We start from the raw sequence: 14,064 nt of genomic DNA on the forward strand, positions 1-14,064 counted from the left end.
TAGGACCCGCTGCCACGGGAGGCTAGGACAAAAGATGTCATGCAAGTTCTTTTTTATAAGCACGTATGGCTATATACAGAATACATGCCTACATTACATTGATGAACTGGAGCTAGTTCTGTGTCACCCTGTGTTATGACTGTTACATGACGAACCGCATCCGGCATAATTATCCATCGCTAATCCGGTGCCGACGAGTTTTCCATATACTGGTTCTCGCTTATTTACTTTTCCGTTGCTACTGTTACTATCACTACAAAATACCAAAAACATTACTTTTGCTGTCTTTACTTTTGTTACCGTTACCACCACTATCATATTACTTTGGTACTAAACATTTTGCTGTAGATACTAAGTTTCCAGATGTGGTTGAATTGACAACTCAGCTGCTAATACTTGAGAATATTCTTTGGCTCCCCTTGTGTCGAATCAATAAATTTGGGTTGAATACTCTACCCTCGAAAACTGTTGCAATCCCCTATACTTGTGGGTTATCAAGACCTTTTTCTGGCGCCGTTGCCGGGGAGCATAGGTCTATTCTTTGAGTCACTTGGGATTTATATCTGCTGGACACTATGAAGAACTTGAAAGATGATCGAACTACTATTTTGCCCTCAACTACGAGGGTGTGACGCCCGGGTAATCAAGCTACAGTGAACCTCTGTTAATGATGCCACGTCACCTTGATTACTGTTACTAATCTCGCGTTAGCACGAAACCGGTTCAAATTTCAAAATTAAAATAAAGGCAAACAATAAAGGTTTTCAGATATTACAACTAAATGTTCCGGTGGAGCCAAATAATGCATAGGTAATTATGGTGGAGAGACCACACTTCTATAAAATGTTAAATAATCTAAAATGAATAAACAGTAGCTAAAACAATTAATAAGTGCCTTCTGAATTTTATAAAATACTAAACTATTTTGTTCAGGGGTAAAACTTTTTGTGGCAGTAGTTTATTTAAAAGTACCAAGTTAGGTGTTAATGATAATTTTTACTAAAACTAAAATAAGATGTAACTAAAATAAAACAGAAAAGAATATATATAAAAAAAGAACAACAGACCCCCCCACCCGCTGGGCCTCGTGGCCCAGCTGACCTGTGCCGCTCGAACAGGCCGGCCCAGACCCCCACCAGTTAACGGCCGGTCCACCCGACCGAAACCCTAACCCTCCCACTTCTCCCTCCCCGATTCCACACTCTCCTAGCTCCCTCCCCACTCCCCGATCCCCTTCTGGATCGGGGCAACCACCTCAGCGCCCGGCGCTCTCTGCCTCCCCCGGCGCTTCTCCGTCGCCAGGCACTCGCCGGCCCCCACCCGCGCCACCCCGTCGCCTCGCCTCATCCCCGCCGGCCTCCCCAGGCCTCGTCGCCCCATCGACGCTCGTCGTCCCCGCCGACACCCGACCTCGGCGCCCGCCGACATCGTCACGTCGCCGCCTCGCCGTCCTCTCCATCCTCGACCTCGTCCCAGCCGTCGCTGGACCCCGCTGCATCAACCTTCATCGAGCCCGCTACCCTGGACCCTACTCCCCACCGTGAGCCGCCACCTTTCCCTCCTCCTCTCCCCGTGTCGGCCGCACACTCGCCTTCCTCGGCTCGCCTCGTCACCGCGCGCCCCGGTCCCCACCACCGTGCACGCCGGTGCCATCTCCGGCCGCGCCCGATGCGCGCTCACCGTGCCATCGTCTGTGCGCGTGCAACCGCAGCCTACCTCCCGCCGGTGGCCACCTCCACCCGCTCACGCCCTACCTCCCCCGGCGCCGCTGCTCATCCCTTCGCTCCGGTTGGCCTCGCGGCGCCGCCCCGCTCCAGCCACGGTCGCCAACGTCGAGCCTGGCGCCGCCCCCTTCACCCGCTGGCCGCAGCGCTCAGTCGGGCGGGCTGGTGCCCGTCACCCGTCTCCGCCCGCGCCTGTTGACCCTCTAAGGCCTTTTGGCCCACTAACTAATGGGGCCCAGCCCCCTGGATCTAAAAAAAGAGAGAGAATAATAAAGCTATAATTAAAATAATAATTAATTAATTAATTAATTAACTTAGTTAATCATGTTTAGATTAAACTAATCACCTACTTAAACTAATTGAATTTTGTTTAACTAACTCAGTCAATGACAGTGGGACCCACGGGTCAGTTTGACCAGTCAACAGTCAGAGTTGACTGCTGACGTCATGATGACATCATAAAATGATTTTTAAATTAAATTAGTTCTGTTAATTCTAAAAATAATTAAATTTTTTAAAATTAATATAAAATAAACCGTAGCTCGGATGAAAATACTTTGTACATGAAAGTTGCTCAGAACGACGAGACGAATCCAGATACATAGCCCGTTCGTCCGCCACACATCCCTAGCATAGCAAACACGCAACTTCCCCCCTTCGGTTCATCTGTCCGAAAACGTGAAACACCGGGAATACTTTCCCGGATGTTTTCCCTCTTCGTCGGTATCACCTAGTACCGCGATTGGGCATGCCTAGCATTGTTATTTGTCATGTCATGCATCAATATGCATCTGTTTGCATGGTATTCATTGTTTCTTCCCCCTCTTCTCTTTGGTACACTACGAGACCGACGCTGCTGCTGCCCAGTTCAACTACGGAGTTGACGACCCCTCCTTCTTGCCAGAGCAACCAGGCAAGCCCCCCCCCCTTGATCACCAGATATCGCCTATTCTTCTCTATAATGCTTGCACTAGAGTAGTGTAGCATGTTACTGTTCGGTTACTCCTATTCTGTTGCATAGCCTGTCATTGTTGCTACAGTCATTGATACCTTACCCGCAATCCTAAATGCTTAGTATAGGATGCTAGTTTATCACCATTGGCCCTACATTCTTGTCAGTCTACCTTGCTATACTATTGGGCCGTGATCACTCGGGAGGTGATCACGGGTAATATAGTATACATATATACATACTTCAGATGGTGACTAAAGTCGGGTCCGCTCGAAGAGTACCCACGAGTGATTCACGGATTGGGGGCTGAAAGGACCTTTTTCCCGACGGCCCTTTGTGTGGATCTTTGTGGCGGAGCGTTAGGGCAGGTTGAGACCACCTAGGCGAGAGGTGGGCCTGGCCCTGGTCGACGTCCGCTGTTGCTTCATAATAACACGCTTAACGAGATCTTGGTATTTGATCTGAGTCTGGCCACTGGCCTATACGCACTAACCAACTACGCGGGAAAGATATGGGCACTCGACGTCGTGGTATCAGCCAAAGTCTTCTTGACATCAACGACGGAGCGGCGCGCGCCGGATTGGACTGGAACGCCTACTCTTGTATAAGGGAGGCTAGGTCTGCTTCCGGCCGCCCTCGCAACGTGCAGGTGCGCAATGGGCGATGGGCCCAGACCCCTGCGCGCATAGGATTTAGACCAGCGTGTTGACCTCTCTGTTGTGCCTAGGTGGGGCTGCGACGTGTTGATCTTCCGAGGCCGGGCATGACCCAGGAAAGTGTGTCCGGCCAAATGGGATCGAGCGTGTTGGGTTATGTGGTGCACCCCTGCAGGGAAGTTTATCTATTCGAATAGCCGTGTCCCTCGGAAAAAGGATGACCCGGAGTTGTACCTTGACCTTATGACAACTAGAACCGGATACTTAATAAAACACACCCAGACAAGTTCCACAGACAAACGGGTGATCGCTTTTCCACAGGGCAACGAGGGGAGGATCGCCGGGTAGGATTATGCTATGCGATGCTACTTGGAGGACTTCAATCTACTCTCTCCTACATGCTGCAAGATAGAGGCTGCCAAAAGCGTAGTCTTCGACAGGTTTAGCTACCCCCCTCTTATTCTGGCATTCTGCAGTTCAGTCCACTGATATGGCCCTTTACACATATACCCATGCATATGTAGTGTAGCTCCTTGCTTGCGAGTACTTTGGATGAGTACTCACGGTTGCTTTCTCCCTCCTTTCCCCCTTTCCTTTCTTTCTGGTTGTCGCAACCAGATGCTGGAGTCTAGGAGCCAGACGCCACCCTCAACGACGACTCCTACTACGCTGGAGGTGCCTACTACTACGTGCAGCCCGCTAACGATGACCAGGAGTAGTTTAGGAGGATCCCAGGCAGGAGGCCTGCGTCTCTTTCGATCTGTATCCTAGTTTGTGCTAGCCATCTTATGGCAACTTGTTTAACTTATGTCTGTACTCAGATATTGTTTCTTCCGCTGACTCGTCTATGATCGAGTACTTGTATTCGAGCCCTCGAGGCCCCTGGCTTGTATTATGATGCTTGTATGACTTATTTTACTTTTAGAGTTGTGTTGTGATATCTTCTCGTGAGTCCCTGATCTTGATCGTACACGTTTGCGTGTATGATTAGTGTACGATTGAATCGGGGGCGTCACAAGTTGGTATCAGAGCCGACTGCCTGTAGGAATCCCCCTTTCCAACTCCTTGGCCGAAGTCGAGTCTAGTCATTGAAAACGTTTTTATTAACATGGCTGTGCAGCTTACGGGCCCACGTCGCCATTGGGTGCTACTAGGATCTTTTACTCCTCGATCTTTACTCTGGGTCTCTAATCTCTCCCCTATTCGGGTTAAATGAATTTACTAAAATCTAACATTAGGATCTCGTTACTACTTCCTCCCGGAGAACCCCTCACTCTAGATGATTGCTCCGTGAACCAGAAGAATTCGAAGATACTCTCCAATATTCTCTCGAGACCTTGTGCCTATCGTGTTTGGAATTCCCTACCACCGAAACATCCCTATGGATAAGTACATACACTTGCCGTTCTTACTTTTATTCCTAGTTGATCTTGTTATTACAAGATACCTTGAAATCCTTTCTATTATTTCGAGAATATTTTGTGCCTACTGCCTTGCAGTTCCTTGCCACCTGAATACCCCTATGGATAATTTCTCGCCCTTATCAAGTATCCGTTCATCCCCAGTTGTTCATGTGTTTCACATTGGTCTTCGAAATACTATTTGATCCTCCAAAAATCCTTAGTAGCTTATTGCTCTGCAATACTTGTCTGCTTGCATTATGGATGCTTTCCATATGTCTGGCAATATTCGTTAGTATCCTTAGGAACCGTCTTTTTGATCCTATTGATTCAACATGAGTGCGAATGCACGCAATCATCAGTTGATCCTTTTAAAATATCTTTCTGGCTCAGATGTCATTTTAAACATGAGCTGGATCTTGACCAATCAAATTGCCGTCGATTGTACCCCTAAGGCTATTCAACTTATCCATCCTTAATCAGAGCATTGCTTCTGATGCCTTGTCTTGGAATTCATAATTCCTTTGCATTTGAGCTTTGAGTTAGTCAGTTGTTTCTATAATCCGATGCACTTGCATTCCCGCTTCCTTTGATAGAGTACCGATACTCACATCAGCTCCGTTGTAGACCACCATACCTCTTGTTGGATTATTATCTGGCAGTGTCCCCCATATTCAATAACTCTGTGAGTCTTTTCTCGGATACATAATGCCTTTGGTAAATTGTATCCTCTGCTTTGTCAAACATGCTATGCTTTCGACCTTGTGTTATTTACCCCTGAAGTTGTGGTATATGTTCTAAGAAGCCCCGATGGGTTGAACCTATGCCTTCCTTAATCTGTGTGAACTCGAAAGTTTTCACGGGTCATACTCCTCTGATAATTCACCAGGTAGGTTTTGACACGGAAATCATTTTTATCTAGAGAAGTGAATGAAAGGTTATGTATTGAAGAAGTGGGAGTCGACCTTGAACTTTGTGTTCATGCCCATGGACATGATGTAGATCCTATCATTAAAGCTTCTCTTAAATTAATTATTCCCTTGGTATAAGTTCTTATATCTGGGATCTGGCCTTTTGCAATCATGGTTCTGACCATGTTCTCCTTTAAATACCATTTCTTGTGCAAGTGTAAGCACTTGTCTTCTATAGAGCAATACCCCAGTCCAACCTCTACTTTGATCTATCGTCGGGTATTACCCCCTGGTATCTCAAGATTATCACGGAACTTCATAACTTATGAGTTCTTCATCAAGTGCTACATTCTCGTTGATTCCAATTTTTCACGGGCTCTGAGTTATAAACACTCAAATACACCGATAACTGACTCGAGTCCGCATCGCGATTAAGCAACACTTGGTAACCTTCATTACTTACGAGTTTGAACTCAATCACGTCATTCCTAGCCTGCTTGGCTATATCTTTGCCATGCCGATTTTAACTGTGCTACCTGGTCCTTAATCCCGAAGAACAACTTTCGACAATGAGCTAAGCTTACGTTGATCTTTCTCGTCATATCATTTAACCTTGAACAACAAGCTTGACTTCGAGTTTGTGTCGTACCCATGGTTCCAATAACTTTTTGCTTCATCATTCCGTTGACTTGATGTCATCGCCGATCAGTTACAGCTTCTCGAAACCTCTCGACAAATGTGTCATGATCATCATCAACATTCTGAGGTCTTCCAAGATATCAATTGAATTCATGATGAGAAATGCCATCCTTTCCCTGGATGATTGGTATTATCATCGACCACTTTATTGCCTTCCGTTCAACACAAACTTGTCCGTGTTTTGTGTTATACCTTGAGTTCCTTGTTATCCAGCATTTGTTCTTCTTTACTATGGAGTATTACCATCTTTTATGCCAAGGATGTCGTGAGAATTTCACCACTTCTTAAGAATTCTTGGTATTGCGATACTTCTCACCCTCACCATTCTTTCTTGGTCCCCGTGTTGATTCTAACCGGAATACTGACAAATGGACTGAGAGGTGTAAATTTCGAACTTATAGCAACCCTATTGCTTGGAGTTAATGGTCGATAACTTGATTCTTGGTCTATTGGTTATTGAATCACCACTCTAACCTCGATCGTGCTACTTAGTCCATCTTCTAGGTGCACGTTTCGATCAATGTTCACTCGAGTATGTTCTCCTCAAACATACTTCGTTATATACTTCAACTTGTCCAATATGATTCCTTGTTCACAAAAATTGTGGAAATCCATCCTTTGGAAATCTCGATGAATTTTCGCTGAGTCAATCAGACACCTCCTCACCTCTCCTGGAATTAATGATGAGCTCTTGTTTCAGAACTCGCTTCCATAGTTCAATTCCCGATAATCTTACAATGTCATCTCGACAATGTGTGTTGCACCTTTCTTCTTAGGCATCCCAAGTCTGAGTTATCCTGACACCAATCAAATCTGAATCTCGGTTAGATATGATGGTTGGAACATATTTCCAAGAGTCTATGTGACCCGGTAAGGTGCTGTCGTGCCTAGCACACCTGGCCGAAGGCCCTATTGTTATAGATTCCTTTTCAGCAAGGTTATCCATTCCTCCATGAGGAAACTGTAAGACTTATTCTATAAGTTGTTTTCGATGGATCCTTTGTATCCAAAGCCTGACCTTTGCTTGAAGACCATGTCAATCCTGTCTCGAAGCATGTTTGTGGTACTCCGGTTTTCAACAAGAACATTTGAATCCCAATGCTAAATGTTTCTTGCTCAATTATCCAAACACCGTTGTATGGGTAATGTCATGAAATTTTTCTCCCCTTACCTAAAGGGTTTTCTACATTATATCCTGTCATGGATATCATGCTCTGCTTATCATTGGTAAGGATATACCCCTGAAATATCTGATAATCATATCTTCCTTTCCATTATTTGGTTTAACCTTGCTGGCGATCATTATGGTCTAAGCAGTATTAATTCCCTGCTTATGTAAACCCCTCGTGTACAATTCCGTCAGTAAGACCCTGTTACTTTTGTTGATGACATTCCGGTAACCACCGATGGACGGGAACTTTGCCTATTGGTCCGTCTCGTTGCAACGAGCACGAAAATGGTTCTCTTCGTCCCTCGCCCTTGGTACCAACGTTGTTGCCGACATAACTGACATGGTACTCCCTGACATGCCTTGCTATCGTGACCGTGCAAGATGTCACTGCTCCTATTAAAAAACACACTTGGTGGGCCCATAACCCACAGTTCCTCAGGATCGAAACCTGACTCTCCTGTACACCCCCTGTTCCCAAAGTTATTCCTCACGTGTGGCCTTGTGTGTAATTCACGAGCCACCTTCCGGTGAGATCATCAATCTGGTATCAGGCGCAATACTTATTCCCATTGCTCGGAACCCCTTTCACACTTCGCTTCAGGCAACGAACGATTGCCTATGCGCTTGAAACTTCTATTTTTGCACCTTCTTACTTTGCTCTCGATGTTGTCTTAAATTTCAATTCGAGAGTTACTTTCCGCCACCTTCCTCGTTGTTGTCTACCAGATAGTCTACCCTGCAGAGGTCCATTCTTCCGGTATACCCCCTTAATCTCTCGTTAGTATGATGAACACTCCGAAGGAAGGATGGCCACTTCATCATGATGACCTAAAGCAGAAAAATGAATACATCAACGAAAAGGATCAACCTCTTCGAAAGGGCAGCCAAGACCGAGAAGACTCGTTAGGTTTTTCACTACCAACACCTTTCCCCCTTACTCCACTGCTTAAATCTCGGGACAAGATTTCTTGTAGTGGAGGAGAATTGTAACGCCCGGGTAATCAAGCTACAGTGAACCTCTGCTAATGATGCCACGTCACCTTGATTACTGTTACTAATCTCGTGTTAGCTCGAAACCGGTTCAAATTTCAAAATTAAAATAAAGGCAAACAATAAAGGTTTTCAGATATTATAACTAAATGTTCCGGTGGAGCCAAATAATGCATAGGTAATTATGGTGGAGAGACCACACTTCTATAAAATGTTAAATAATCTAAAATGAATAAACAGTAGCTAAAACAATTAATAAGTGCCTTCTGAATTTTATAAAATACTAAACTATTTTGTTCAGGGGTAAAACTTTTTGTGGCAGTAGTTTATTTAAAAGTACCAAGTTAGGTGTTAGTGATAATTTTTGCTAAAACTAAAATAAGATGTAACTAAAATAAAACAGAAAAGAATATATATATAAAAAGAACAACAGACCCCCCCCCCGCTGGGCCTCATGGCCCAGCTGACCTGTGCCGCTCGAACAGGCCGGCCCACACCCCCACCACTTAACGCCCGGTCCACCCGACCGAAACCCTAACCCTCCCACTTCTCCCTCCCCGATTCCCCACTCTCCTCGCTCCCTCCCCACTCCCCGATCCCCTTCTAGATCGGGGCAACCACCTCAGCGCCCGGCGCTCTCTGCCTCCCCCGGCGCTTCTCCGTCGCCAGGCACTCGCCGGCCCCCACCTGCGCCACCCCGTCGCCTCGCCTCATCCCCGCCGGCCTCCCCAGGCCTCGTCGTCCCCGCCGACACCCGACCTCAGCACCCGCCGACATCGTCACGTCGCCGCCTCGCCGTCCTCTCCATCCTCGACCTCGTCCCCGCCATCGCTGGACCCCGCTGCATCAACCTTCATCGAGCCCGCTACCCTGGACCCTACTCCCCACCGTGAGCCGCCGCCTTTCCCTCCTCCTCTCCCCGTGTCGGCCGCGCACTCGCCTTCCTCGGCTCGCCTCGTCACCGCGCGCCCCGGTCCCCACCACCGTGCACGCCGGTGCCATCTCCGGCCGCGCCCGATGCGCGCTCACCGTGCCATCGTCTGTGCGCGTGCAACCGCAGCCTACCTCCCGCCGGTGGCCACCTCCACCCGCTCACGCCTTGCCTCCCCCAGCGCCGCTGCTCATCCCTTCGCTCCGGTTGGCCTCGCGGCGCCGCCCCGCTCCAGCCACGGTCGCCGACATCGAGCCTGGCACCGCCCCCTTCACCCGCTGGCCGCAGCGCTCAGTCAGGCGGGCTGGTGCCCGTCACCCGGCTCCGCCCGCGCCTGTTGACCCTCTAAGGCCTTTTGGCCCACTCACTAATGGGGCCCAGCCCCTAGATCTAAAAAAAGAGAGAGAATAATAAAGCTATAATTAATTAATTAATTAATTAACTTAGTTAATCATGTTTAGATTAAACTAATCACCTACTTAAACTAATTGAATTTTGTTTAACTAACTCAGTCAATGATAGTGGGACCCATGGGTCAGTTTGACCAGTCAACAGTCAGAGTTGACTGCTGACGTCATGATGACATCATAAAATGATTTTTAAATTAAATTAGTTCTGTTAATTCTAAAAATAATTAAATTTTTTAAAATTACTATAAAATAAACCGTAGCTTGGATGAAAATACTTTGTACATGAAAGTTGCTCAGAACGACGAGACGAATCCAGATACGTAGCCCATTCGTCCGCCACACATCCCTAGCATAGCAAACACGCAACTTTCCCCCTCCGGTTCATCTGTCCGAAAACGTGAAACACCGGGAATACTTTCCCGGATGTTTTCCCCCTTCGTCGGTATCACCTACTACCGCGATTGGGCACACCTAGCATCGTTACTTGTCATGTCATGCATCGATATGCATCTGTTTGCATGGTATTCATTGTTTCTTCCCCCTCTTCTCTCCGGTAGACTACGAGACCGACGCTGCTGCTGCCCAGTTCGACTACGGAGTTGACGACCCCTCCTTCTTGCCAGAGCAACCAGGCAAGCCCTCCCCTTGATCACCAGATATCGCCTATTCTTCTCTATACTGCTTGCATTAGAGTAGTGTAGCATGTTACTGTTCGGTTACTCCTATTCTGTTGCATAGCCTGTCATTGTTGCTACAGCCATTGATACCTTACCCGCAATCCTAAATGCTTAGTATAGGATGCTAGTTTATCACCATTGGCCCTACATTCTTGTCAGTCTGCCTTGCTATACTATTGGGCCGTGATCACTCGGGAGGTGATCACGGGTAATATACTATACATATATACATACTTCAGATGGTGACTAAAGTCGGGTCCGCTCGAAGAGTACCCGCGAGTGATTCACGGATTGGGGGCTGAAAGGACCTTTGTCCCGACGGCCCTCTATGTGGATCTTTGTGGCGGAGCGTCAGGGCAGGTTGAGACCACCTAGGCGAGAGGTGGGCCTGGCCCTGGTCGGCGTCCGCGGTTGCTTCATAATAGCACGCTTAACGAGATCTTGGAATTTGATCTGAGTCTGGCCACTGGCCTATACGCACTAACCAACTACGCGGGAAAGATATGGGCACTCGACGTCGTGGTATCAGCCGAAGCCTTCTTGACGTCAGCGACGGAGCGGCGCGCGCCGGATTGGACTGGAACACCTACTCTTGTATAAGGGAGGCTAGGTCTGCTTCCGGCCGCCCTCGCAACATGCAGGTGTGCAATGGGCGATGGGCCCAGACCCCTGCGCGCATAGGATTTAGACCGGCGTGTTGACCTCTCTGTTGTGCCTAGGTGGGGCTGCGACGTGTTGATCTTCCGAGGCCGGGCATGACCCAGGAAAGTGTGTCCGGCCAAATGGGATCGAGCGTGTTGGGTTATGTGGTGCACCCCTGCAGGGAAGTTTATCTATTCGAATAGCCATGTCCCTTGGAAAAAGGACAACCCGGAGTTGTACCTTGACCTTATGACAACTAGAACCAGATACTTAATAAAACACACCCAGACAAGTTCCACAGACAACCCGGTGATCGCTTTTCCACAGGGCAACGAGGGGAGGATCGCCGGGTAGGATTATGCTATGTGATGCTACTTGGAGGACTTAAATCTACTCTCTCCTACATGCTGCAAGACGGAGGCTGCCAGAAGCGTAGTCTTCGACAGGTTTAGCTATCCCCCTCTTATTCTGGCATTCTGCAGTTCAGTCCACTGATATGGCCCTTTACACATATACCCATGCATATGTAGTGTAGCTCCTTGCTTGCGAGTACCTTGGATGAGTACTCACGGTTGCTTTCTCCCCCCTTTTCCCCCTTTCCTTTCTTTCTGGTTGTCGCAACCAGATGCTGGAGTCCAGGAGCCAGACGCCACCGTCGACGACGACTCCTACTACGCTGGAGGTGCCTACTACTACGTGCAGCCCGCTAACGACGACCAGGAGTAGTTTAGGAGGATCCCAGGCAGGAGGCCTGCGTCTCTTTCTATCTGTATCCCAGTTTGTGCTAGCCATCTTATGGCAACTTGTTTAACTTATGTCTGTACTCAGATATTGTTGCTTCCGCTGACTCGTCTATGATCGAGCACTTGTATTCGAGCCCTCGAGGCCCCTGGCTTGTATTATGATGCTTGTATGACTTATTTTACTTTTAGAGTTGTGTTGTGATATCTTCCCGTGAGTCCCTGATCTTGATCGTACACGTTTGCGTGTATGATTAGTGTACGATTGAATCGGGGGCGTCACAGAGGGGAGGTAAGGAACTGCCATCTAGCCTTGCACTAGATTCTCCTTCTGTTATGAGTAAGCTAGCGACACCTAAACCTACTACTGCTATGAATTCTAATATGTTGCATGTTATTGATAATGCCACTTCTGCTATGCATGATACTTATGATGAAACTACTTCTATGCTTGATACTATTGTGCCCCTAGGTGAATTTCTTGATGAGCAAATTGCTAGGTCTAGAGAAAGAGAAATTATTGAACCTGAATATGATGATGTTAGTGATGATGAAAATATGCCTGCTATTCCCGAGGGTTATCTTTTTGATGCGGAATCTTCTGCAGCTATTCTTGCTTGCCAGGATAGATATGAACTTAAGAGGTTGCTAGTTAAATGGAGTAAAGAATCTTTTAGAGATAGGATGAGACCCGACCCTACTTTTGCTACTTCACCTATCTGTGTTCCTGATAAGGATTATTATGATTTTTCTGTTGAACCAGATATAATTACTTTGGTTGAATCTAATCCTTTTTATGGCTATGAATCTGAAACTGTTGTGGCACATCTTACTAAGTTAAATGATATAGCTTCCCTGTTTACTAATAATGAGAGATCGCGCTACCTTTATTTACTCAAAATATTTCCGTTCTCATTAAAGGGTGATGCTAAGATATGGTTTAATTCTCTTGATCCTGGTTGTGTGCAAAGTCCCCAGGATATGATTTATTACTTCTCTGCTAAATATTTCCCTGCTCATAAGAAACAAGCTGCTTTGAGGGAAATATACAACTTCGTGCAAATTGAAGAAGAGAGTCTCCCACAAGCTTGGGGGAGGCTTCTCAAGTTACTTAATGCTTTGCCTGATCATCCTCTTAAGAAACCTGAAATATTTGATATCTTTTATAATGGACCAACTGATGCTTCCAGAGATTACCTGGATAGTTGCACTGGTTCTCTTTTCAGGGAAAGAACACCGGATGAAGCTGAAATTCTATTGAATAATATGTTGGAAAATGAAAATAATTGGGCACCTCCTGAGACACCTCCTGAACCAGTTCCTGAGCCAATTACTGAGCCTATTCCTAAACCAACTCCGAAGAAGAGAGGTGTTCTATTTCTCAGTCCCGAAGATATGCAAGAGGCAAAGAAATCTATGAAAGAAAAAGGTATTAAAGCTGAAGATGTTAAGAATTTACCTCCTATTGAAGAAATACATGGTCTTAATTTACCGCCTGTTGAAGAAGTATATGATCTCAATTACTTATTTACTGAAGAACCTCCCGATATCCCGACACAGGTAGTAAAGGTAAATTCTCTCTATAGATATGATAAAGCTGAAGTCCCTCCTACTAAAATTGCTAGTCAGTGCTTGGATGAGTTTGATGACTTTATGTTTAAGCAAGATGACTTTAATGCTTATTTTGGTAGACAATTAAAACAGGATACCTTTATGATTAAACGCTTGGGTGATTATATGGCTGATATTAGAGGTGAACTTAAACTTGTTAGCAAACATGCTTCTATGGTTACCACTCAAGTAGAACAAGTACTTAAAGCTCAGAAAGAAGTGCTTGATGAAATGAATAGTAAGAAAAATGATTATGCTGTTAGAGTGGCTACTAGAACTGGTAGAATGACTCAGGAACCTTTGTATCCTGAAGGCCACCCTAAGAGAATCAAGCAAGATTCTCAGAGAAATAATATTGATATACCTAGTTCTTCTAAGAGGAAGAAAAAGAAAAATGATAGGACTTTGCAAACTTCTAGTGAACCTATTGCTGAACCACCTGAAAATCCATATGATACCTCTATTTCTGATGCTGAAACACAATCAGGTGATGAACATGAACCTAGTGATAATGTTAATGATAATGTTCATGTTGATGCTCAACCTAGTA

The sequence above is a fragment of the Triticum aestivum genome, chromosome 3B (assembly GCF_018294505.1).
Source record: "Triticum aestivum cultivar Chinese Spring chromosome 3B, IWGSC CS RefSeq v2.1, whole genome shotgun sequence".
Taxonomy (NCBI): domain Eukaryota; kingdom Viridiplantae; phylum Streptophyta; class Magnoliopsida; order Poales; family Poaceae; genus Triticum; species Triticum aestivum.